Source organism: Lactuca saligna, chromosome 6, assembly GCF_052625555.1.
Source record: "Lactuca saligna cultivar CGN05327 chromosome 6, ASM5262555v1, whole genome shotgun sequence".
Lineage (NCBI taxonomy): Eukaryota > Viridiplantae > Streptophyta > Magnoliopsida > Asterales > Asteraceae > Lactuca > Lactuca saligna.
The window spans coordinates 23,456,238-23,482,181 of NC_136422.1; positions in this window are offsets into that span (position 1 = coordinate 23,456,238).

The following is a 25,944-nucleotide window of genomic DNA, read 5'->3' on the forward strand; positions in this document are numbered from 1 at the left end:
AGGATTAGGGTTTATGTCCAAATGGAGTACACCCTGCCTACTCATAGTACATCCTGCAAACTCAGAGTATGCCCTGCATACTTAGAGTATGCCTAACGTACTCCCAAAACGCTGTTGTTTCACCTATAATCCCCTTACACCTAGTGTACCATCCTGGTACGCCCCGCGTAAGGGCCAAAGTGTGAAAATTACAAATTTAAAGGGTTAAAGGGAAAATTACTAGGACTCAAATGTAACATCCCTAATCAATAATTAAGGTAATTTCCCAAAATTCACGGTCTAATCCATATTCTATCCTACCAATGGGTAAAAGACTATTTTACACTTCCCATATCCAAACCAATAACTCATGGCCCAACTGCTAAAAGTCCCAAGGCCCAAAGGCCCAAAAAGCTGACCTTACGAGTACGCCCCACGTACGGTGTATGCCCCGGTACGGATCGTTGATGCATATTGTACAACTCACCACGACATGAAGATAGGTAATCCTTGAATTACATTGAGTGTGCGCATACGTACGCCCAACGTACTCACTAGTTGACCAAATCTCACTGTAATCAATTAATATTTAAGACTAAGATGTCTAAACTCATATTTAACCTCTAAATAAGGTATTAATCCATAAAGTTGCCAACTTTATGCTATTGCATGACTCAAAAATGCATAAACTCAATTTCTAGCTTCTATACTCCATAAGATAGCCACTAAGTCATGCATGGTTGAATCAAAACCATCAAGAGATAATTTTTTTTTGAGCAATGGACCCTAGAAACACCAATAAGTACAACTGAATCTTCTGGAGTAGCTTTTGCTCTCTAGAATCAACTCATGGGAACAAAATATGCCCTAAAACCCTAACTAACCTAGATCTAAGCAAGAAATCAACAAGGTTAAGGCTTTATATCTCCTAAAGGTTGATAAAGATGATTAGAGCTTGGATCCACAAGCTTCAAGCCAAGAAATGCCTCTTACAAGATCCCCTTGTTCTCCTTCGCCTTAAAACCTTCTGAACTTAAATCCTAAATTCATAAAAGACCCAAGCCATCGCCTTTTACTGTTATACCCTTGGGCTCTAAGGCACAAACTGAATTCTTAGATCACATAATCTACATAGTACAAATGGTTAATGCATTTCTTTTGTTAAGACTAAATAAGTTAAATAGTTAAAATTAATTGTTTTGTTTGATTAATATTTGAAAGTGACAAAAACTTAAAATATTGGATATCCGAATCAGTATCCAAAATTTTGGATATCCAAATTTTTGATATCCGAAATTTACGGATACAAATATCAACATCCATTATCCGAAAATTTTGGATATCCGGTTTTGAACACCCCTAGTGATAAGTGTATGTTGTATGTGATTTTATGCAACGTGTGAAGTTGGTTATATGTTATGTGACAGTTGATTGACCCGTTTTAGGATATGTATGTTTTCACTTTACATTATACTTATGATTGGCTCACTTAGCACTTGATGACACTTGTTCTTTGTTTGTTGCTTTTGCCTTGCATATGTTTAGGTTGCTTAACTGTATAGCTTGGTGAGATTGAGATTTTTTTATGGGTACTTAATACCACTTAGACTTGTGATGGTGGTCATCTTAGGTATTTATAACTATTAAAGTTAAACAGTTTTATTTGGGGATGTTTTGAAAGTTAAGTAGCGTTGGTGGTTGTTTTTGAAGCATTTGTTTAAATACTTATGTTGGTGGTTGTTTTTGAAGCATTTGTTTAAATACTTATGTTGCATCTTTTTCTGTTAAATGGTATTTTAAATAAATAATTTTTTTATGGTGAAAGTGAAAACATTATAATTAAGATTATGTTTGCAACGGATAATGTTTGATTCTTAGTAACAATAAAATTTTACTACTCTAATAAATAAATATCTTTTTGCGACATGTCTACTATCATTCATTTTGCATCATGTCATTTTGTGGTAATATTAAACTAGGCGTAACCTCGCGCATTGCACAAGAATGTATTTAAGTGGTTAAAATAATTATGGGAAAAAAATAGAAATATGTTGAAATTTACGTTTTTAGTCATATTTTGGGCAATAACCGAATTACCAAATAACATAAAAATCTATCAACTTATATTTTGATAATATCTAATGTAGTCCGTACCTTATAAACTTTACATCTACTTTTATAATATCCAATATATTATAAGTTTTTTTTATAACATTAATATAATATACTTTTCTTATGCCTAATAATATTTTTTTGGATAAAATAAGAAATAAGTGGTTTTAAATGAACTATTAATAAACAATATTAAACATAAACTTCGTATTACACTATTTATATTACACCAAAACATCCAATGTTTCATATATGAACATTCAAATATTAAACATTGAAATTATGAATGAAGTCATACAAAATATATTATTATACATAAATATCATCAATAGTTTTAAAATAAGTCGATTAGTAAATATGATATTTAATTTTAATTACATATTTTGCAATGCGTACTTTTGATTTTATGTTGGTGAGTCGAGAATCCTCTTCTTTAATTTGTACCTAAAAATTAAGGTGAATAGGAATATATAATAGATATTACTAAGCATTAATATAAATAACTAAAAAGGGTATGTGGATCTCCCACCACCGGTTAAAGACAACATACATCTCTAATGGTATCGATCTATATATTAAATTGAAGTAGTTATTCTATGTACACCTTGTTTTCTAATTATATAAACAAATATGAGTAACAAAACATAAAAATGTTATCTTTATGTAGGAAAAATATTTTAGTTAACTAACAAATTAAATAACATAACTTTAAGAGTTAGGGGTTTCAAAACACTAATATTTTTATTAATCAATCAATTAAGTAACACATGTTGAAATTTTTACAATCATTATTAAAAAGCATTTGAAATATTAGATTTTAAATGAATTTTGGTTGAAGTATTTTAAATATGTTTTTTTTTTGTTTTTTAATTGTATGGTTTCATATATATATATATATATATATATATATATATATATATATATATATATATATATATATATATATATAGAGAGAGAGAGAGAGAGTGAGAGAGAGAGAGAAAGAAAGAGAGATGGAAAATATAATATATGTATGAGTTTTAATTAATTATCTTTTGGAAACGGTATAATTACAAAACAAAAACAAACATATTTAAAATATTTACTTAAATATTTTCAACACACCCTATATAACGTATGATCAATATATTAACGATTAAATGATAATATACAACGACTGTATTATAATAATAAATAAACGAAGAAAATATAAAAACGAATTAATATAACAAACTTGAAAATTAAAAGTACTAATATAATAACGTATCTCCAAAAGTGTATTACAATAATAAAAAAAGGAAGAAAATATTAAAACGAATTAGTATAACAAACTTACAAATTAAAAGCTCTAATATAATAGCATATCTACAAAAGTGGTCATAAGACCTCAACCCAACACAAAAACTTTTAAGTTTGTTTTATTTCTGAAATTTGTATATGATTTATTGGCATGTCTTCCCAAAAGATCGGTTTTTTATAGTAAATTTTTCACTAAATGCTAATTAAACATAAAATAAGTTATAAAACTTTTGAGTATTAAATCATAATTAAGAAAACTTTTAAGTTGCATTAGTTAAAAAAAGGGTTTCAAATGAATGTGGCTTGAAAATATTAAAAAATGGGGTTTCAAATGTATGAGATTCAAAAAAAAAATATTAGCTTTATAAGTATGTATGATGATTAATTTTGCTCCATGTCATCTTTTGGTTTTTTCCATTTTATTAAATTTCATATAATAATTTGTATTAAATATAATAATAAATGGATATCAAGTTCATTAATAAATTTACCTTTTAATTTCAAACTTTCTAAATTAAAGTCCTCGTAATTTTCTTTATTAATTTATCTAAATAATTTGTTTAAATTTAAAATACAAAAAAAAAAAAATACACATCAATTTTAATAATTCAATATTTTTCATATAAATTCAAATTTCTCATATATATATATATATATATATATATATATATATATATATATATATATATATATATATATATATATATATATATATATATATATATATATATATATATATATATATATATATATATATATATATATATATATATATATATATATATATATATATACTAATGTAATGTACTTTTCTCATAACTAATCACATATAATCCACAACATTCGAACAAAATATAACATTCCCTATATTTATCAAATGCCAAATACAAACTAAAACCTATATGGAAATCAAAAATGAGTACAACATTCAAACAATTTAAAACGAAGTGGTTAAGCCTCTTGAAAAGCTTTAAATAACCTAGTTGGAATAGTGGTGAAACTTATTAAAATCTATTTCGTGATAGCGATGACATATAATAATGTTTTACTTCAAATTGAATTTTATTTGATTCCAAATTAAAAAAAAAAATGAATAAACGAAGCCTAATATTAATATAAAGATTCTTACTTTCTTAGTCATCCAGTTAAATATTGTTTTCTTCAATATTTTGGAGTTTATGATAAAAACAATGAGCATTACAATATCATTCGCTTTAAATAATTCAAATTCAAACCGCAAAGATCCTAAGTTACATAATTACAAAATAAATTTTATATAGAAAAACAAATGATACCAAGATAATCATTGATTTCCACTGCTTTGACAACCATTTCCTATATATTCTTAAAAATTAAAATATGCTCCAATGTAATTTAACTTCAATCTTCTCATCACTTACAGATTTAAATAAGAATAAGAATACTAAATAATCGCATATTATACTTTTAATAATTATATAATTACATTATTGTCGTTTAATGTTAATCAATTTATTAATGAACATATTTTAACAATACTAGATACTTCAGAAAAATAAAAAAATAACTTAAAGGGTAAAATATATTGGTCCAGAACTTTCAGATTTAAATAAGAATAAAAATATTTAACAATCACATATTATACTTTTAATAATTAACTAATCACATTATTGTCCTTTAACATGATTCGCCTTAATATACATTTTTTGTTATTAAAAAAGTCAATACATATCGGAATCGCAAACGGACAACAAGTTTTGCCGTTAGACCTTTCTGAATGATAGTACTAGATACTTCACGAAAACTTAAAGAGTATAATGTATTGGTCCAGGTGTTTGACTTGTCTTTTTGAAAAGCAAAAGTTGTTTTTGGAAAAGATAAAAGGCAAAAAATGTTTTGTAAAAACATTTTAAAAATGATTTTTGGATTTTAAATAGAAAGAAAGTAACTTTTTGGAAAAGTTAGGAAAACCTAACTTTTTGTAATTTTTCCAAAAAGAATTTTTTCCTATAAAAAATATAAACCAAACACCCCAAATATTATTATTTTTGATTTTTGAAGCACCCTTGATAAATACATTATAACTTTTGGTGCATTACAATCATATTTTTTTTTCAGACTTTTTTACTTTTTTTTTTTTTTTTTTAATTTTTTTTAATTTAAATTTTTTTTTTTTTTATCATTTCTACATTCTATCAAAACTTTACAGGATGATGATATGAACTTCGCTAGATAACCATTAAGTTTACAATTCTTTAGACTATTTTACCCTAAGTGTGTTATTTTTTATATTATATGTATTTATATAGGAAAAATATATTTCTATATGAATAAATATATTAATTAAACATCATATTTACGTTTAAAAATGTTATTTTTTTTTATATATGTTTGTGTTTATTTATATGGTTTAAAACTTAAAAATATGTTTTAAATATATTTTTAGAAATATAAATATACATAATATACTAATTAAAACATTTTTATATCATTATATGGTAAAACCGGTTTTTCAAACTTTAAATATTTTATGTAATTTTCACGATACAAATCAAACTAAAAACATATATTGATGCCACAACGCACGCAATTCATATATTGTATAAACTTAACATGCAAGCAAATACATCGATAATTAAGAGAATAAATTATTCGACCATGGAAGATGATATCTTGGATTCATGGATATCTTGTGCACATGGTAGAGATGATCATAATCTACAAGTTCCCTTATTAATTATGTGTTTTATAATGTCAATTAATCATGCTTATAGTTCTTTCATTACTTTATTATTGGCTAAGATATATATATATATATATATATATATATATATATATATATATATATATATATATATATATATATATATATATATATATATATGTTAAAATCACACAAGATATCTTTCCCAACATCTTCATTTCTTATATCAATTTAGGATAAAGAACTAGAAGGTTTTCATGTACTTACAACTGAAACCTCACTACAAAACCCTAATCTACTCTCACTTAATCATACACTCAACCCTAATCTAAACAGATCGTTCTATAAGAACATCTGAATCACTGATTAATCAACAAGTGATTGAGAGATTAAAAAAAACTTGTTAACATACACAAGTACAGAGAGAAGTAGACATACGATCAAAACACTAGAGAGAAAACCCTAACTCTCTTAAGCTGGAAGAATGATATCTGCCAATATCTCCACTCTCTCTCTCTTCTTTTATACCTCAAAACACAAATACAGATCATACCCATATATCCGACCCATACCAGAAGATCCGCGTATCATACCTGCATATTTACAGTCTAAACCCACAACATATATTCAAATACATACAACCCCTTTTTAATAAACCAAATAAATATAAGATTGAAATATTCCATTATTTTCAACATTCCCCCTCAATCGAAATATTTATTTGCTTTTCTTAAAAATATCAATGAGACCCATTTTTTTTAGACAAAAAATCATGTTGTTTTATATTCAAAGACTTAGTAAGAATATCTGCATTCTGTTCAGAAGAAAGAATTTTAACTAGTTATATAACCCTATTAGAATTTTTTTTCTCTAACAAAATGCAAATCAATTTCAAAATGTTTAGTTCTTTCATGAAACACTAGATTAAGAGCTAACTTAATTGTTGAGTCATTATCACAAAATACAGAAACTAGAATAAAATCCTTAACTCCTAATTCAAAAAAGATTTTTAAAACGCAAATTATTTCACAAGTAATAGGTCCAAGAGCTCTATATTTAGCTTCAGTAGAAGATCTAGAAATAGTAGACTGTTTCTTACTCTTCCATGAAATCAAACAGTCATTAAAATACACCAAGTAACCTGTTACAGATTTTCTTGTACTTAAGCACTTGGCCCAGTCTACATCAACAAATCCACTTAATACAAAATTATCAGATTTAACTATTGCAACTCCTTTTCCAGGACTTCCCTTTAAGTATCTTAACAACCTTAAAGCAACTTTCAAATGAGATTTTCTAGGTTTGTGCATAAATTGACTTAGCACTTGGACCCCATAAGCAATATCTGGCCTAGTAACAGTAAGATATATAAGTTTCCCAATAAGTTTCTGAAATTCAGTTTTATTTTCTAATAGCTCATTGTTTTTATCAACATTTTCTGCATTTATCATAAAATTTGTTTCTAAAGGAGTGCTAACAGGTTTACAACCAAGCAAACCATATTCATGTAAAAGTTCTAAGCAATACTTTCTTTGATTTAAACATAAACCATTATCAATATTAACTAATTCAATACCTAAAAAATACTTAAGAACTCCAAGATCTTTAATTAAAAAATTGGGTTTTCATAAATTCTTTAACCTTTTTCAATTAAATTTCACAATTACCAGTTAATATAATATCATCCACATATACAAGTAACACAATTATTGAATTTTCAAACCTTCTAATAAAAAGTGAATAATCACTTATACTTTGTTGAAAACCAAACATAAACAAGGAAGCACACAGTTTTTCATTCCATTTTCTAGGAGCTTGTTTTAAACCATATAATGATTTTGTAAGTTTACAAATCCTAGAATCATTTACAGAATAATATCCAGGGGGAAGAGACATATAAACATCCTCAGATAGATCACCATAAAGAAAAGCATTATTTATATCTAACTGATATAAAGGCCAAGAATTATGCACAAATAATGAAATAACAATGCGAATAGTCACAATTTTTGCAACAGGAGAGAAAGTTTCTTCAAAATCAATCCCCTCTCTTTGATTATAACCCTTAGCCACTAATCGGGCTTTATATCTTTCTACTTCACCATTTGACTTATATTTAATTTTGAAAACCCACTTGCAACCAATTGGTTTCCTATTTTTAGGTAAATTTGTTATTTCCCAAGTGTGATTACGATGAAGAGCTTCCATCTCTTCATTCATGGCCTTTACCCAATTAGGATCAATAAGGCTTCATTGTAATTTTTAGGCTCAACAGTCTTATTTAGATTTGAAACAAAACATTTAGCATCAGTATCAAGTAGAGAATAATTTACAGATCTTTCTATGCCATATTTATATTTCCCTTCTATAACATAATCAACAAACTTAATTGGCATATGTGACTCACGTCTAGACCTAGATGCACCTATAGACAGCTCTACTGAAGGAGTTGAAGAAGTATGACTAATTTCCTCAGACATATCAGAAGAAAAGTAACAGAACCAGCAGAAGGAGGCACAACTGCCTCGCCACCACGGTTGACTGACTCAACTAAGTCACTGTCATCCAAGTTAGTAGCTGCATTAATACCATCCTCATGTGACTCCATTCTCAGTTCATCTAAATGTATCGAATCATTTAAGTATTCATTTTTATCAAAGTCATCATAGGAAAAAGGATCATTAGGGCCAAAAACATTAACAGTTTTGTCAACAATAGTTGACTTCAATCTGTAAGGAAATACAGACTCATAAAACTTCACATCCCTGGATACAAAAGAAGAGTTAGTATCCAGACTAAGAAGTTTATAAGCTTTTTTATCTAATGAATATCCTAACAAAACACATTTCTCAGCATGCTCAGAAAATTTATCAGTTACATTTTGTTTAGCAACAAAACAAAGACAACCAAAAACTCTTAAATGATCAAAACTAGGAGTTTTTTTAAAAACAAGTTCATAAGGAGATAAGCCATTCAAAACAGAAGTAGGCATTCTATTTATCAAAAAAACCGAAGTTAAGACTGCATCTCCCCAATACTTAACAGGAACTCCTGACTGAAACATAAGAGATCGTGCCACATTAAGAATATGTCTGTGCTTTCTTTCCACAACTCCATTTTGTTGTGGAGTGTAAGCACAAGAGGTCTGATGAACGACACCATGTTCTATACAATAAAACTTCATTTGATTATTTACAAACTCTGTCCCATTATCAGACCTTATGGTCTTGACATTAACATCAAATTGATTTAATAGAATATTCACAAAAACTTTAAAACAATCAAAAACTTCACTTTTAGATTTTAAAAGAAAAGCCCAAGTTGCCCTAGAAAAATCATCCACAATAGTTAAAAAATACTTATAACCTTCAATTGAAGCCAATCTATAGGGACCCCAAACATCTAGATGAACCAATTCACCTAATTGAGTTGAATGATGCTGACTATGAGTAAAAGACTCTCTAGTCTATTTTGCTTTATGACAAGCATCACAAGGAGGTAAGGATTCATTTCCAAAATTTAGTTTATCTTTTAAAGCACTTAATGCTTGGTCAGCAGGATGACCAAGTCTACTATGCCAGGTAAATTTTGAAACACAACACTTAGGAATAGTTAAACTAGCAGAATTACCTAAAGGAACATGATCAAGGTAATAAAGACCCCCAGATTCCCTACCATTCTCCACCATCTCCTTTGACAGTGAATCCTGAATTTTACAATTATGTTCAGAAAATACAACCTCACAACCACTATCCTTACAAAGCTTGTGCACAGACAAGAGATTAACATTAAAGTCTGGAACAACAAATAGATCAAATAAAGTAAGATGAGAAGACAATTGAATGTTCCCTATTTTATTAATAGGAGCAGAAGATCCATTTGGATGTTTAACAAGAAGATTGAGCCTAGACACATCCACTGTGTCTCGAAGTTGTGACTCAGAGGCTATCATATGTTGATTTGCCCCTGAGTCAACAATCCAACTATGGGAATTATTTACACTCACAATGGAATTACAACAAGTAAATGAGCATGTACATGCCATATTAACTGCAGCAGAAACAGCCTCATTGGTAGAACTGTCATTAATGAGACGAAGAAACTTGGAGTATTGTTCACTTGTGAGATAGTGAGCATCACTATTGTGAACAGACTCAGAAGAAACAACTGTATTGTTATTTGAACTAACAGAAGATGAATTTACAGAAAAGGACTTATTTTGATTATCATTTTCATTTTTCTGTTTAAAATCCTTTGGATAACCAATCAATTTATAACATTTATCTATTGTATGACCTTTAAGATTACAATGTTTACATTGTAATCCTTGATTTCTGATCCTGTTTTGACCTTTTCCCCTTTTAAAATCATTAACTTTACTATTAAACACAGACACCTGTGATTTTGAAGGAGCAATTGAATTCAAAGAGCCATTCCTTTGAAGAGATTCTTCTCTAGAAAGAATAGAAAAAGCAGATTTAACATTTGGTAATGGATCCATCAAAAGAATATGACTCTTGACTTGATTATATGAATCATCAAGACCACTTAGAAACTGCATTAGTTTCATCAATTTAGAATGATCATTAAGCTTAGTAGCAGCCTCACATACACATTCAGTTAAACTAGTCAAACCATCAAACTCCTTCCATAAGGAGTCAAGCTTATTATAATAATCGGAAAGAGACGAACCATTTTGTTTTAAAGTATTAATTTGTTGATGGATATTAAAAACTACTGATCCATTGGCCTTATTATAAGTTTCAAATAATTCGTCCCAAATATCCTTAGCTTTATCAGAGTAAACATGACTAGCATATATGGATTCAGAAATAGATCCTAATATCCAATTGCATACAACAACATTAACACGCTCCCATTTAGAAGATTTAGAGACATCAGTTTTTTCAAGAGTTAAAGTTCCATCAACAAAACCCAACTTATTCCTAGCATTCAGACCTTTAGACATGTCACTACGCCATAAACGATAATTTTCATTTCCAGTCAATTTAATGGTTATAATTGAGGCTACAACATAATCAGAAGGATGAACATATAAGGGGTCATCAAAATCAGCAGTAGTACTATCTTTAGGAATACCACTCCCTTCAGGAGTGTCTCCTGCCATTGTAAATCACAGAGATCACACAGAACAGATAACAAACAAAGAATCAACACAACAAATAACAGACCCTGTGTTGACTTAAAGTCCAGATGGTCACCACAGTATGTCGGGGCCCAAGACAATCAAACACAGAGTCAAAAAATAGCAGCCAAGAACAACACAATATACACGGAAACAAAGAAGAAAGTAGATCAAGAAACCCTCACAGTGCTATAGGTAGTGATGATGTTTTAAAATCGACTCCCTGAATCCGTTCCCTACAAGGGTTTATCGGTGATGAAATCCGACCCCAAGAGGATTATTTCAGATAAAAGGGATTAATCGATTACTTCCATAGTGTTTTCTTTTTGTCCAAACTTGCAATCGCAGCGACAAGTAAACAAAAACAAACGCTAATCTGCAAAATCAATCAAACATCTCGCAGTACCAGGATCCAAAAAGAAAAAACTAGGGTAAATAGAGAAAAGAAACCATAGATCTAACAGATTCAAAAGAAAAAAAAAGAAATCGGAATACCTTTTTAGATCGCCGAGAACCAAGATCTTCAAACGACAATCAACAACAACCGAAGTGTCAGGATCAAAGAACACGAGCCTTGGAGCTCTGATACCATGTTAAAATCACACAAGATATCTTTCCCAACATCTTCATTTCTTATATCAATTTAGGACAAAGAACCAGAAGGTTTTCATGTACTTACAACTGAAACCTCACTACAAAACCCTAATCTACTCTCACTTAATCATACACTCAACCCTAATCTAAATAGATCGTTCTATAAGAACATCTGAATCACTGATTAATCAACAAGTGATTGAGAGATTACAAAAACTTGTTAACATACACAAGTACAGAGAGAAGTAGACACACGATCAAAACACTAGAGAGAAAACCCTAACTCTCTTAAGCTGGAAGAATGATATCTGCCAATATCTCCACTCTCTCTCTCTTCTTTTATACCTCAAAATACAAATACAAATCATACCCAGATATCCGACCCATACCAGTAGATCCGCGTATCATACCTGTATATTTACAGTCTAAACCCACAACGTATATTCAAATACAAACAACCCCTTTTTAATAAACCAAATAAATATAAGATTGAAATATTCCATTATTTTCAACAATATACACACACACACACACACACACACATATATATATATATATATATATATATATATATATATATATATATATATATATATGGAAAAATAAATATACCCTTAAGGGTATATAAGCTTAGGTACCCAAAGTTACAATACTATGTCGTTTTGTATAATATATATACATTATAATTGTCCAATCTTCTTATAATTCAACTTATAACTTTATTTACTTCCAAGATTTGTATAAATTTCACATTTATCTTACTCTTACATATGTTTCATTTTCAACTATAATATATATAACATAGTAGGTGTTCGGTAAAAAGATGTGATGTAGGAGGAAGATAATAACGAAATTTCAAAAATCTTGATTGTAAGTTAGGTTAAGAATTGACGTTAAAGAACATTATAACGAATATACCAAATAAAATGACGTATTATGGTGAGTTTGGGTACCTAAGCTTGTATACCCTTAAGGGTGTATTCACTTTTCTCATATATATATATATATATATATATATATATATATATATATATATATATATATATATATATATAATTTTAGCTATTTATTGTGTGAATGTAGGATTGATTGTATACTAATCATTTTAGTTATTTAAAAAAAAGTTATTAATACATATTATGTTAAAGATAATAGAATAACAACATTTGATTTCATCATAAGGGTATTTTAGTCAGTTGAGATAAATTTAAAAAATGAATACTTTGAATTTTTAGGGATATTTAATTCTCTTGATTTAAAAGTTATAATTTTTTAATTAAAGTACTTTTAATTATAACGTAATTTTTTAATTATATCCGATATTATTCTGTTAGAATGATATTTTATTATAATGATATTTTATAAGAATGTCAGAATACATATTTTGGTTAAATGCTTCTTGAAAAAATACAACATTCTTGAACTATTAGTTGAAAAATAACAAAATCCTTGTATATTGATGAATGTAAATATAGATTCATAAAATATTCTTACAAAATAATAGTTTTATACATTTTAATACAATTATACATATATTCCAACAGAATCTCATATAAATGAAATAAATTCTTAAAAAACATAGCATTTTAAAATATACAATCCTTGAAAGAATGCACTTCATCTTCTTCAATGGTCTCGAGTCGAATTGATTCTAACCATTCTTACGAGAATGACATTATCTAATACTAACATCGAGTGAAAATTATATACTGTAAGGATTCCATTCTTACAGAATACTTCTGATTATCAATCATGCGTAGCCTACAAAAAGAAAAAAAAAAGTTCACGGTATTATCGATCACATAACAGAAAAGATAATTGGGAAGGGTAAAAGAACATTATCATTTTGCCATTGGTGACATAGTTTATGTTGAAATTCATGCATCAAAAAGATGCAGGTTTGTTTAGTTTTTTCAACAAGCAATTGTTCTGGCAGAATGTGTTTGATAAATTAGAAATATCATGTGTTCTGTCTGAATGGTTTTGTGACCTCATCTCCTCTCACCTTCTTTTAAACAATCACTTAAAGAAAACAAAATGGTTGTTAATGGCTATAATAAAATAAGAAAATCAAGTGATGAGAATGGGATGATAAAGTGGGATCAAAATCCAATATGAATGAAATCCAATTTGATTAACATCCATTTGTTATAACCCACAAAAACTATCCATGATTAAATATGAATTTGAAGAATATCCAAAATTGGTTAAGCAACAAACACTAGATTATATGTTCATCTCATTACAAATTAGATGAACTAACATAAAGTGTATTCTAATTTTCCATTCTCGGCCCTTTACATCAAGAACCAGTTAAATATATGTAGGTTGGTTACATATAAATCATTATATATATATATATATATATATATATATATATATATATATATATACACACACACACACACATACTAGCCGACCCGCGCAAAGCGGCGGCGAAAAATAGTTTCTCATTCAGCAATAAGTTTTATACGGAAACATGTTAGATTTCAAGTAACACAAAACATATGCATATTTATATCGATCGGTTTTACGGCAACAAATAAATGTAACCCTCGCAATACAAAAGAAACTAAATATTTTGGTGTGTAGTGTATGTTTATAGTACTTCATTTTAGAAATCAGGATACATCCATACGAAGTAACTTGCTTATACATTTATTAGTATTGATAAAGTTAATAAAAAGGAGAATCAAAGTTAATCTTAACAACCCGATTTGCTTGATACAGATAAATATAAACGAATATATATCATATTATCCACTTTAATATCTAAAGTTTTAAACCGAAAAATAATAAAATTAACACAACCATATTTCATGGAACATGAATAACAAATGGAATACTAATTTTCTATTAGTCATAAATCATACATAGATATTTTTTCTTAATATTAAACAAAGTATTTGATTTTACAACTGATTGGTCAATTTCGATTAAAGGACATAAACAATAAATAAAACTTAAAAAAATTACAAATAAAATGGTCTATATAATAGATTATTTGTTTTATTTTAATTGGATAAGAGATCGAGTCAAATTTTTGGAAGAGATAAGATTTCAAAGATAATCAGATTAAAATTTAATATTATTTTATTCATGATTAGTTGTACTTTACGCTTAGAGAGTTGAACGTCTTAAAAAAATAATATTATTTTATTCGATATATTTATAAAAATAGTAGGATTTAGTATATATATATATATATATATATATATATATATATATATATATATATATATATATATATATATATATATATATATATATATATATATATATATATATATATATATATATATATATCTTAAAACGCATATCCAAATGCACTAAAAAAAATGAAAACATGGAATATTTGGTAGAAATGAAATGTCAACAAGTCATGCTGCCTGTGTTAACATATGAAAGTGAACATCAAAATTTAAATAATAAGCTTTGAGAGGAAATAATTAGTGTCCGACTTTGATTGAATCAATAAATAAAATACTATGAAATCACAACACTGGGTGTTTTCTTGGTAAATACAAAAAAAGTGTAAAAAATGGCAAATTCAACATTAAAATTACAAAGGGAATTTTACGTATATAAAACAAATATTAACATAAGGCTAATGACAATTGTGAAAGAAGATAAATCAATTTAGTGTGGGATCAATGGCAAATGTGAAATCCTAATATAATCAAATGCAAAAAATTTAACGAATTTGGAAATTTAAAGAACCCTATAAAGTAGAAAGTGATTACCTGACAAGAAACTAAGAAATATCATATTTGGGTCGCCTTAGTCTTTCTTCTTCATCAACACTTCTGACCTTCTCCCGTGAATAGTACCAATAGAAACCACATCTTCTCCATCATCATCTTTGTTGCTCTAGAATAAAAGAATGGAAGGACGGGAAGATGGTGGTGGTCATCGACAACAAAGATGATGGTGATGGTCAGTAGCCGGTGATTGGATAGTCGGTGTGAAGGGGTCTTCAACCGGTGATGAACATGGGTTTTACATTAATCGGCGGCACCTTTCTTTATGGGGATTTCGTGACAGAGATTTAGGTCGATGTTTTTCTATGGCGGAATGGGGGCTTTTCAAAGTGATGTGTCGTATATAAAAAAAGGGATAAATTAGGTTAAAATCAATGTAACTAGTACGATTATAGGGAGTATTTGTGGAAGTTATTTATCAAATTACCTAATTACCCTGATTTATTTATTTTTCTTTTAAATTTTGATTGGTTCACAATCAACCATACATCCATACAATACTTAGTTAAAATACTTGAACCTACCTCTCTCTCTCTCTCTCTATATATATATATATATATATATATATATATATATATATATATATATATATATATATTCAATTGAGAAAAAAAATGTTGAGAATGAAGGAATCTACCTCTCTCTCTCTCTCTCTCTCACACACACATTTATTTTACCGCAAAACACTTAGGCGTACCGGCGGAAATAAATAACGGATAAACATATGTTTTCAACCAAAAATGTTTCCTTAAACTATGCTAATAATTACCTTATATACACAAAAACATACTTTTTTTTGTTTTTTTTTTATTTTTAGAAAGCCTTGTTTATCGAAAAATTATTTTAAATATATCAAAATTCATAATTTTCTATTCTCTATAAATAGACATCCATATTGATATAGTTTTAAGATAAAATATATATTTTTTTAGAGTTTCATGTGACATCTCTATTTTCACGGTCGGAAAAGACCGATTTGTTTATGCTTTGTTTTAAAATCAGAGTAATCGTTTACAGAAAACAGTTAAACCCAATTACCCATCCCCATTATTTTCTTTATTTCTTAAGGTTTTACCCTAAGAAGCAACTATCATTTATTCATTCGTTCCTAAGAATTTACCTAAGGAATTGGCACGAAGTCCATTGCTACCAAAGTTTATCTATTAGGTACCAAATCCATAGCTATCAGGAGCTAACTCCATAGTCACCAAGGTTCACTTTAACAGACGCCAACTCCATAGTCACCAAGGTTCACTTTAACAAGCGCTAACTCCATAGTCACCAAGGTTCACTTTAACAGGCATGAAGTCACATCGTATAGAAGCAAAATTGTAAAAGTCGAATATTGTGTTTTGTATTGTTTCGCATTTTATGTTATTTTACTAAGTCATATTTATGCGAAGTGTAATGTTTAGACTTAGTATATTTTTTTGTACACTCATGTTCCCTATAAATAAGGACTGAGGTTAGAAGTAGATGATAACTTTTGTAAACACAAATATCCTTTCTGCTTATTCTGTAATCAGTCTTCATCAATATGAGATCTGATTAATATTTACTCTTCGTGTTCTAACTCTTCGATTACTAAAATCATACTTTGGTTTCTTAAATCTCGATAACAATTCTCTTAAATTGGTATCAAAGCAGGATTCAAACTGCACCGATCTGATTTTCGTGTTAGAATCATTTGCTTTTTGAGTTGCAACTTTACTCAAAATTTGCCGCGCATTTTGGTTTTGAAAATCACATTTGATCTTCAGATTTGAATTGATTATGTCTTTGAATTGTTTAGTCGAGTAATCGATCAGTGATTTGTGATCAATTCAATTGATCAAATTCTCAATTTCATCAAGTTTTTCAAGCTTTCTGAAAATTTCTGTGTTCATCAATGGCGAACTTCAACATGAATACAATGACTTCCTTCTCTCACTTGCTTGGTTCTTCAACCAAAATTCCGATGTTAATTCCAGAATACTATGATCAGTGGGCTGATAGAATGGAAGATTACTTAAATGGAATTGATGAAAAACTTTGGAATTGTATCGATGGAACAGTGCAAGCTCCTGTTAATGTTCAACCAATTGGTCCATCTGCTGCATCTACTGAAGTTGCTGATCAAGAAAAACGGTTGAAGAATAATGAAAAGAGGTGCATGAGGGAACTAAGAGGTTCTCTTCCTCCCGTGGTTTATAATTACATTCGTAGTTGTAAAACAGCAAAGAACATCTAGAACACTCTAAAAGAGAAGTATCAAGGTAGCGAAAAGACGAAGATCAATTCTGTGAAGCAATGTCTAGTTGAACTGAAAGAATTCAGACAAAAGGATGCTGAAACTCTTGAAAATTACTATGATCGTCTGAATGAGCTTATGTTTCGTTGTAATAGGTATGGAATCACTAGGTCTCTCATGGAGTTCAATTTAACATTCATTATGGGTCTTCGCAAGGAATGGCGAAGTGTGAGCATGATGATTAAGAATCAACAGAGTTTTGATACAACTCATTTGAATGATCTCTATAATAAGCTGAAAACACATGAATGTGAAGTTTCAAAAATGTATGAAGAATCAAAACAAAGTATTGGAGGTCCTTTGGCTCTTGTTTCAAAGGTATCAGAAGTTGTTGTTAATGAAAAAGATGGTTCAGATGATGAAGGATTTTTGATGAACTCTGATGATGAAGCTGTGGCATTCTATTCAAACAACAGAGTTAAGAAGTTTTTCAAAAAGCCTTTTAATCCAAAAGGAAAGGCTAGTGATGCGAAGAGTGCAGTCACAAAAACTAGAGGAGAGGAGAGGAAGAAATTGGAGAAAGCTGATGAGAAACAAAAAGATGCGAAAGAAGTGAAGAAGCTGAAAGGTGACTCAGGAATTTACTGTCACTACTGCAATGGTGCGAATCATTTTGTAGCCGATTGCATGTTGCGAAAGAAAGAAGAGAAGAAGGAAAAAGTTAAAGATGAAGCATACTACTCTGAAAAGATTGAAGAGATACGTGCTAAGACCAAAGGAGTGTCTTTGGTTGCAAAAGGTGAAACTGATCATGAAGAAAGTGGTACGTATCAGATCTGGTCTTCAGGATCTGATGACGAGGAAATGAGGTATCCTACACATGGAGCAATGTTCGCAAGTTTTGAATATTGTGAAGAGGAAATTTCAGGAAGGTGCTTCGTATCCAAATCCACGGAAAAATCACCCATGACCACCAAGGTACGTGCAATACTTGATTCTTTTAATATTCCTTTATCTGCTTATGATGCTGAAATTGTTTCATTTGATGAAACTGTGGCTTATTTTGATTCTGTTATTGTGTATGCTAGTACTGAAGCTCAAAAACTAAATATGCAACTAGGTGAGACACGGAGAGAATTAGAAATAAAGAGGAGTAGAGTAGAAAAACTTGAAATGCAGATAAAAAATGTAGATTGTGATAGGAATAATCTTACAAATGATGTTAGGTTGTTGCTAGCACAAAGGAAAATATATTGTAATTCTGCCAAACGGTTATATGCAAAATTAACTGCTTTACATCATTCTTCTGACATTAGCAAAGAACAACATAGGAAACTTTTACCTTTTCTTGAATATGAACGTGAAAAAGTTGATGTTGTTTCTTATGATTGCGAAAGTACAATTGCTCAATTTGACAAAATACCCGATGATAGATATACATATGGTATTGTCAAAATTGATGAATTTCTGAATGTTGATGAGTTGGTTAACATTGTCAATGAAAGTTTGACAAAGAGTAAACAAGTGAAAATCTTAAAGAAAACAGAAACTTCAACTCTTGCCTCTCAATTCAATTATGCTGATATTGATGAAAATTCAGATACTGTGAGTGAAATCAGTGAGATAGAAGAGGAAGAAGAGGTTGATCGTTCTCAATTGTCAATCATTAATATCACATCTAAGATTAAAGGTAAAGAAATTATTGTTGATTTGATAGTAGAGGATGAAATTAATAAACCTTTAACTTCGCAACATTGTAAGTTTGATAATGTGGAAGTTGAAAGCTGGAAATCTGATGATAATGAAGAAAACAGAGAAGAAATGAAAGATTCACATGAAATACCTCAACGAGTTGTGGTTGATCAAGTGTTTGAAAATACAAAAGAATTTGACAAAATTTTAAATGAAAAAGGCGCACATTATTTAGAAACCAACACTGTGGTATATCCAAATTTTGTATGTACTGATAAAACCATTTTTCCAAATCAAGTTTTTGTCACTACTGGAAATGCTGAGAAAGTTCATCCTGAATTCAACAAAATGATTGAAAAAGATAATCTAAAGTCAACCACAGAAGGTTTTTTCGCAAATCAAAACACAGAAGAAAACAATTTAACTCAAAATTCTTATGTGTTTCAAAAATAAAAATCATTACAAAAATGGGTGGTTAAAGGTGAAAAACCAAACAAAATTTTGAAAAAGTTGAAAAATCAAAGGCTAAAGTGAAATTAAATTCTCATGAATTGAAATTGATGGTTGGAAATTATTCAACAGAAAATAATGTTTCAAAAAGAAAAGCAAGAAAAACAATTTTCTAGCAAGTTGTATCAAATGACAAACCAAGAGATGAAAAAGAACACATTTCAAAAACAAAATCATCAAAATTTCAGAGCAAAAATAAAAAAACAGATTCAAGTTTTAATAAACAAATAAATTTTGTTGATAAAATTCCATATGTTCACAAATATGACAAATATGCAAATAATCAAAAGTTTCAAAATGTTGGAAAATTCACGAATACTTCATCAAGTTTGACAGATTCAACTCAAGCAAAAGTAAAATTTTCACCAAAACAACCAAAATTTCCAAATCCTTCAGTTTCAAAACAGACCAAAGTTTCATATACAAAAGGAAAATCTGATGTAAGTACAATCAATCGTTGGTTTGAAGGGAAAGGAAGAAAATATCAAAGTGGGAAATTTACAGAGCAACAAATCAAGAATGCATATGACAAGTTCGCAAATAACTCTTCCACTGCTAGTTCATCATCTCATCATTCGCAAGTTCCAGTTCAAAAATTGAAACCAATTATCAAAAATGTGAATGTTGTGAAGGATAAGATTACAATCAACGGAAATCCAAAACTATTGAATGACTATATTTCAATATCTAGATATGATGATGTTGATATAATGGATTCTGTCACAAACAAAGTGAAAACATGGTTTTTAAATTCAAAGAATTTGTTTCATTCTACTAATGATGGACCCAACAAGTCTTGGGTTCCTAAAATTTTCCAAAAAATGCAGGTGATGTGTGACGAGAAATATGATACGAAATGGTATATTGATAGTGGTTGCTCTCGTCATATGACTGGAAGAAAGGAAAACTCGCGAGATTATAGAAGCTTGGAAAATGCAGGAGTAGTCAAATTTGGGAATAATCACAAGTGTCAAGTGAAAGGCTATGAGAAAGTCAAAAATGGACAATTCACTATGAACATAGTTGCTTATGTTGAAGGACTTCAACATAATTTGATAATTGTGTCACAACTTGTTGTTTGTACTGGAAATCAAGTTGTATTTAATGAAGAAGGAAGTATCATTTCAAATGCGAAGTCAAATGAAATACTTCTCAAATCCAAAAGATATGGTGATATGTTTACACTGGACATGAAACCAATTGTGGGAAAACCTGCTGTGTGTTTACTATCAAAAGCATCCAATGATGTCAGCTGGCTTTGGCATAGAAGATTGTCACACTTGAACTTTCAAAATATTAACAAACTTGTCACTGAAGATTTATTTCGACGGTTACCTATACTAAAATTTGACAATGATTCCCTGTGTGCAGCTTGCGAACAAGGAAAACAACATAGAAAAGGTCATCCGATTGTGATAGATTCAAAAATCGTAGAACCATTGGAACTTCTTCACATTGACTTGTGTGGACCATCGACTGTTGCTACAATCAATAAAAAGCGGTACATTTTAGTTGTTGTAGATCATTTCTCTCGATTCACATGGGTGTTTTTTCTCAGGTTAAAATCTGAAGTTGCTCAGACGATGATTGATTTTATCAAAAAGATTGAGCTTAGTGTAAAAAAGAATGTTCGAAAAAATAAAAGTGATAATGGTTCTGAGTTTAAAAATCAAACTCTTGATTCTTTTCTCACAAGCAAAGGCATTTCGCATAATTTCTCATCACCATATACTTCGCAACAAAATGGTGTTGTTAAAAGAAGAAAGCGATCTCTATGCGAAGCAGCCAGAACCATGTTAACATATGCGAATCTACCTGAATATCTTTAGGCAGAAGCAGTTTCCACTGCATGTTTTACTCAGAATCGATCATTCATTCATCGAAGATTCAATGTTACTCCATATGAAATAATCAATAATAGGAAACCTAATGTAAAATTATTTCATGTTTTTGGTTGCAGATGTTTTATCATGAACCTCAAAGATAATTTTTCCAAGTTCCAAGCTAAAGCTGATGAAGGCATCTTCTTAGGATATTCACAGAATTCAGTTGCATACAGAGTGCTTAATAAAAGAACTAGAAAAGTTGAATAAACTTTCAATTTAACGTTTGATGATTACTATCTTAAACAAATGGATACTAAATTTGAAAATAAATCAATACTTGTGGATTCAAATACTCAAATTGATAATTCTGAAATAAATGATTTTTATTATGACTTAATTTTCGGAATTCCTGACAGGGCAATTGAAGCGGAAAATAATGCTTCTGATAATCAAACATCAGAATCCTCAAAACATACTGGTGATTCGAAAATAACTACAAGGTCAATAACTTGCAAAAGTATGCCTGATGCTCGTATGGAGGAGGAGCATACGAGTATTCATGAAGATTGTCAGCCAACTTTCGAGGGGGAGAATGAAAATATAAATCATCAAGTTGAGGGGGAGCATTCGCAGAATCAACAGGAACATCATTTTGAGGGGGAGCATCAAGATGAAGATCATGTTGAGGAGGAGCATGATGAAACAGAGACAATTAATCTTGATGAAAATGATGAGTTTCATGAACTAAATGATAATTTTTCTGTTGCAGGATCTAAAAATGAAGATATGTATGAAGATGCACCATTAGAATTTGATCCTAATTTTCCACCACTTGAGAAATGGACAAGAAATCATCCAAAAGAACAGGTAATTGGTAATACACAAGATGGTGTGTTGACAAGAGCTCAAATTCGTGTGAAAAATGAGGTACTGAATGCGAACCAAGAACTATGTATGTTTAATGTCTTTATTTCGAAAATAGAACCAAAGACAGTAAAGGATGCTATGGAACACTTAAATTGGGTTGTTGCTATGCAATCTGAACTGGCTGAATTTGAATGAAACAAGGTTTGGAGATTAATTTCTAAACCTTCTGATGTTTCAATTGTCGGATTAAAATGGATTTTTAAAAATAAAACTGACAAAGATGGCAATATTATTCGATATAAAGCTAGACTAGTGGTTAAAGGTTATTCGCAACAAGAAGGAATAGACTATGAAGAAACATTTGCACCTGTTGCAAGACTTGAAGCAGTTCGCATATTTTTAGCTTATGCAGCTCACAAAGACTTTGATGTTTATCAAATGGATGTTAAGTGTGCATTCTTAAATGGAGAAATAGAAGAAACAGTGTATGTTGAACAACCACCAGGATTTATAAACAATGAACATCCTGATCATGTTTACATCCTAGATAAGGCTGTATATGGATTAAAACAAGCACCAAGAGCCTGGTACGCAACACTTATAAAATTCTTGAAACAATCTAAATTTAAACAAGGATCAGTTGACCCCACATTATTTCGCAAGAAAGTTGGATGTCATCTAATGCTTGTTCAAATTTATGTTGATGATATTATCTTTGGCTCAACTGATCCAGCATTGTCAATTGAATTTGAAAATCTAATGAAAAGTCAGTTTGAAATGAGCATGATGGGAAAAATTAATAATTTTCTTGGTTTAAATATAAGACAGAACAGGGATGGAATCTTAATCAATCAAGAAAAATATACGAAGAACTTGCTTGAAAAGTTTGGAATGAACATCCTGATCATGTTTACATCCTAGATAAGGCTGTATATGGATTAAAACAAGCACCAAGAGCCTGGTACGCAACACTTATAAAATTCTTGAAACAATCTAAATTTAAACAAGGATCAGTTGACCCCACATTATTTCGCAAGAAAGTTGGATGTCATCTAATGCTTGTTCAAATTTATGTTGATGATATTATCTTTGGCTCAACTGATCCAGCATTGTCAATTGAATTTGAAAATCTAATGAAAAGTCAGTTTGAAATGAGCATGATGGGAAAAATTAATAATTTTCTTGGTTTAAATATAAGACAGAACAGGGATGGAATCTTAATCAATCAAGAAAAATATACGAAAAACTTGCTTGAAAAGTTTGGAATGAACATCCTGATCATGTTTACATCCTAGATAAGGCTGTATATGGATTAAAACAAGCACCAAGAGCCTGGTACACAACACTTATAAAATTCTTGAAACAATCTAAATTTAAACAAGGATCAGTTGACCCCACATTATTTCGCAAGAAAGTTGGATGTCATCTAATGCTTGTTCAAATTTATGTTGATGATATTATCTTTGGCTCAACTGATCCAGCATTGTCAATTGAATTTGAAAATCTAATGAAAAGTCAGTTTGAAATGAGCATGATGGGAAAAATTAATAATTTTCTTGGTTTAAATATAAGATAGAATAGGGATGGAATCTTAATCAATCAAGAAAAATATACGAAGAACTTGCTTGAAAAGTTTGGAATGACTAATAGCACGAAACTAAGAGTACCAATGGCAGTAGGAACAAGACTAACTCCTTCGTTAGATGCTCCAGCTGTTGATATAACACTTTATCGAAGCATGATATGGTCTTTATTGTACTTAACTGCAAGTAGACCTGATATTATGTTTTCGGTTTGCAATTGTGCTAGATATCAAGCTAATCCCAGAGAACCTCATTTGACTACAGTGAAAAATATTTTTCGCTATCTTAAGGGAACAGTTTCGTTAGGACTTTAATATCCTTCAAAAACGAGGTTTTTCATTCAAGATTTTTCAGATTCTGATCTAGGAGGATGTACTTTGGATAGGAAAAGTACGAGTAGTGGATGTCAACTATTGGATGGGAAGTTGGTGAGTTGGCAATCAAAGAAACAAACTTGTGTGGCTATATGAACTGTTGAGGCTGAATACATTGTTGCTGCTGCTTGCACTTCGCAAATTATTTGGATTCAGAGTCAACTTCGTGACTATGACATGAAAAAGATTCCTTTGTATTGTGATTCGCAAAGTGCAATCCGCATTTGTCATAATCCAGTACAACATTCAAAGACAAAACACATTGCTCTTCGATATCATTTTATCAAAGATCATGTGGAAGATGAGAATATTTAAATTCATTTTGTTAAAACAACTGAACAACTTGCTGATATTTTTACAAAACCTCTTGATGAAAAATCATTTGTTAGAATTTTAGCAGGTTTGGGGATGATTGATGCGAATTCAATTTCAAAAACTCAAGAATGAAAGTCTTGTTCAGCAGTTATGAGTCAAACTTGTTCAGATGTTACTGTTCATCCATAGGCTTCGCATGGCTTCGCATGGCTTCGCATCTACATCTTTTCGCATTTGCGATCATAACAACTAAGGTTAGCTTTACGATTCATTTTTGTTTTTGAAAAATTAAAAATCCAAAAAGATTTTATGTTTATTCATTTTTTGTTTTTGAAAAATTAAAAATCCAAAAAGATTTTGTTTGGTTATGTTTTTATGTTGAAAATTTCAAAAATCACAAAAATATTTTTGTTTTCTCTGTTCTTTAAACATTGTGTGCTGAGAATTTAGTACAGGGCTTAATGCGAAGAAGTCATACTTATGTGTTTCTACGGGAAGGTATTAAATTAAAAAAAAAAAAAACTAGTTAGGATGTCCCTAGAAGCATGCTTCTGCATGTAGACCAAAAGCCTTAACAAGACTCTATGTGTGAAAAGAAAGCCTTAATGAAATTATCACATGAAAATTTCTTCCCAAAACGGCTTATATTCGCGTAAGTCAAAAGAGCTACCTTACTCTTCTCAAACTAGTTAAGAGTTTTCTGTTTTGTCCATTATAACAGAGGTACACTTCGATTCTTATCCAATATTTTTATACCAAACAATTCTTTTAATACAAATTTTTGAAGAGATTTGTTCTTGAGGTCTTTGATCAAACCAATCAAAACCTAGACAAATCACAAGCCTGTGTTTATGATCTAACATCATGAGTCCGTGATGGAAGTGAAACCCAAACATCATAAACCTTAAGGAATTGATGAGGAACTTAGTTCCAGATTTTTACGAAACCTTTGTTTCAGTATCAAAAATTTCGAAACTCCAAATCATATTCAATT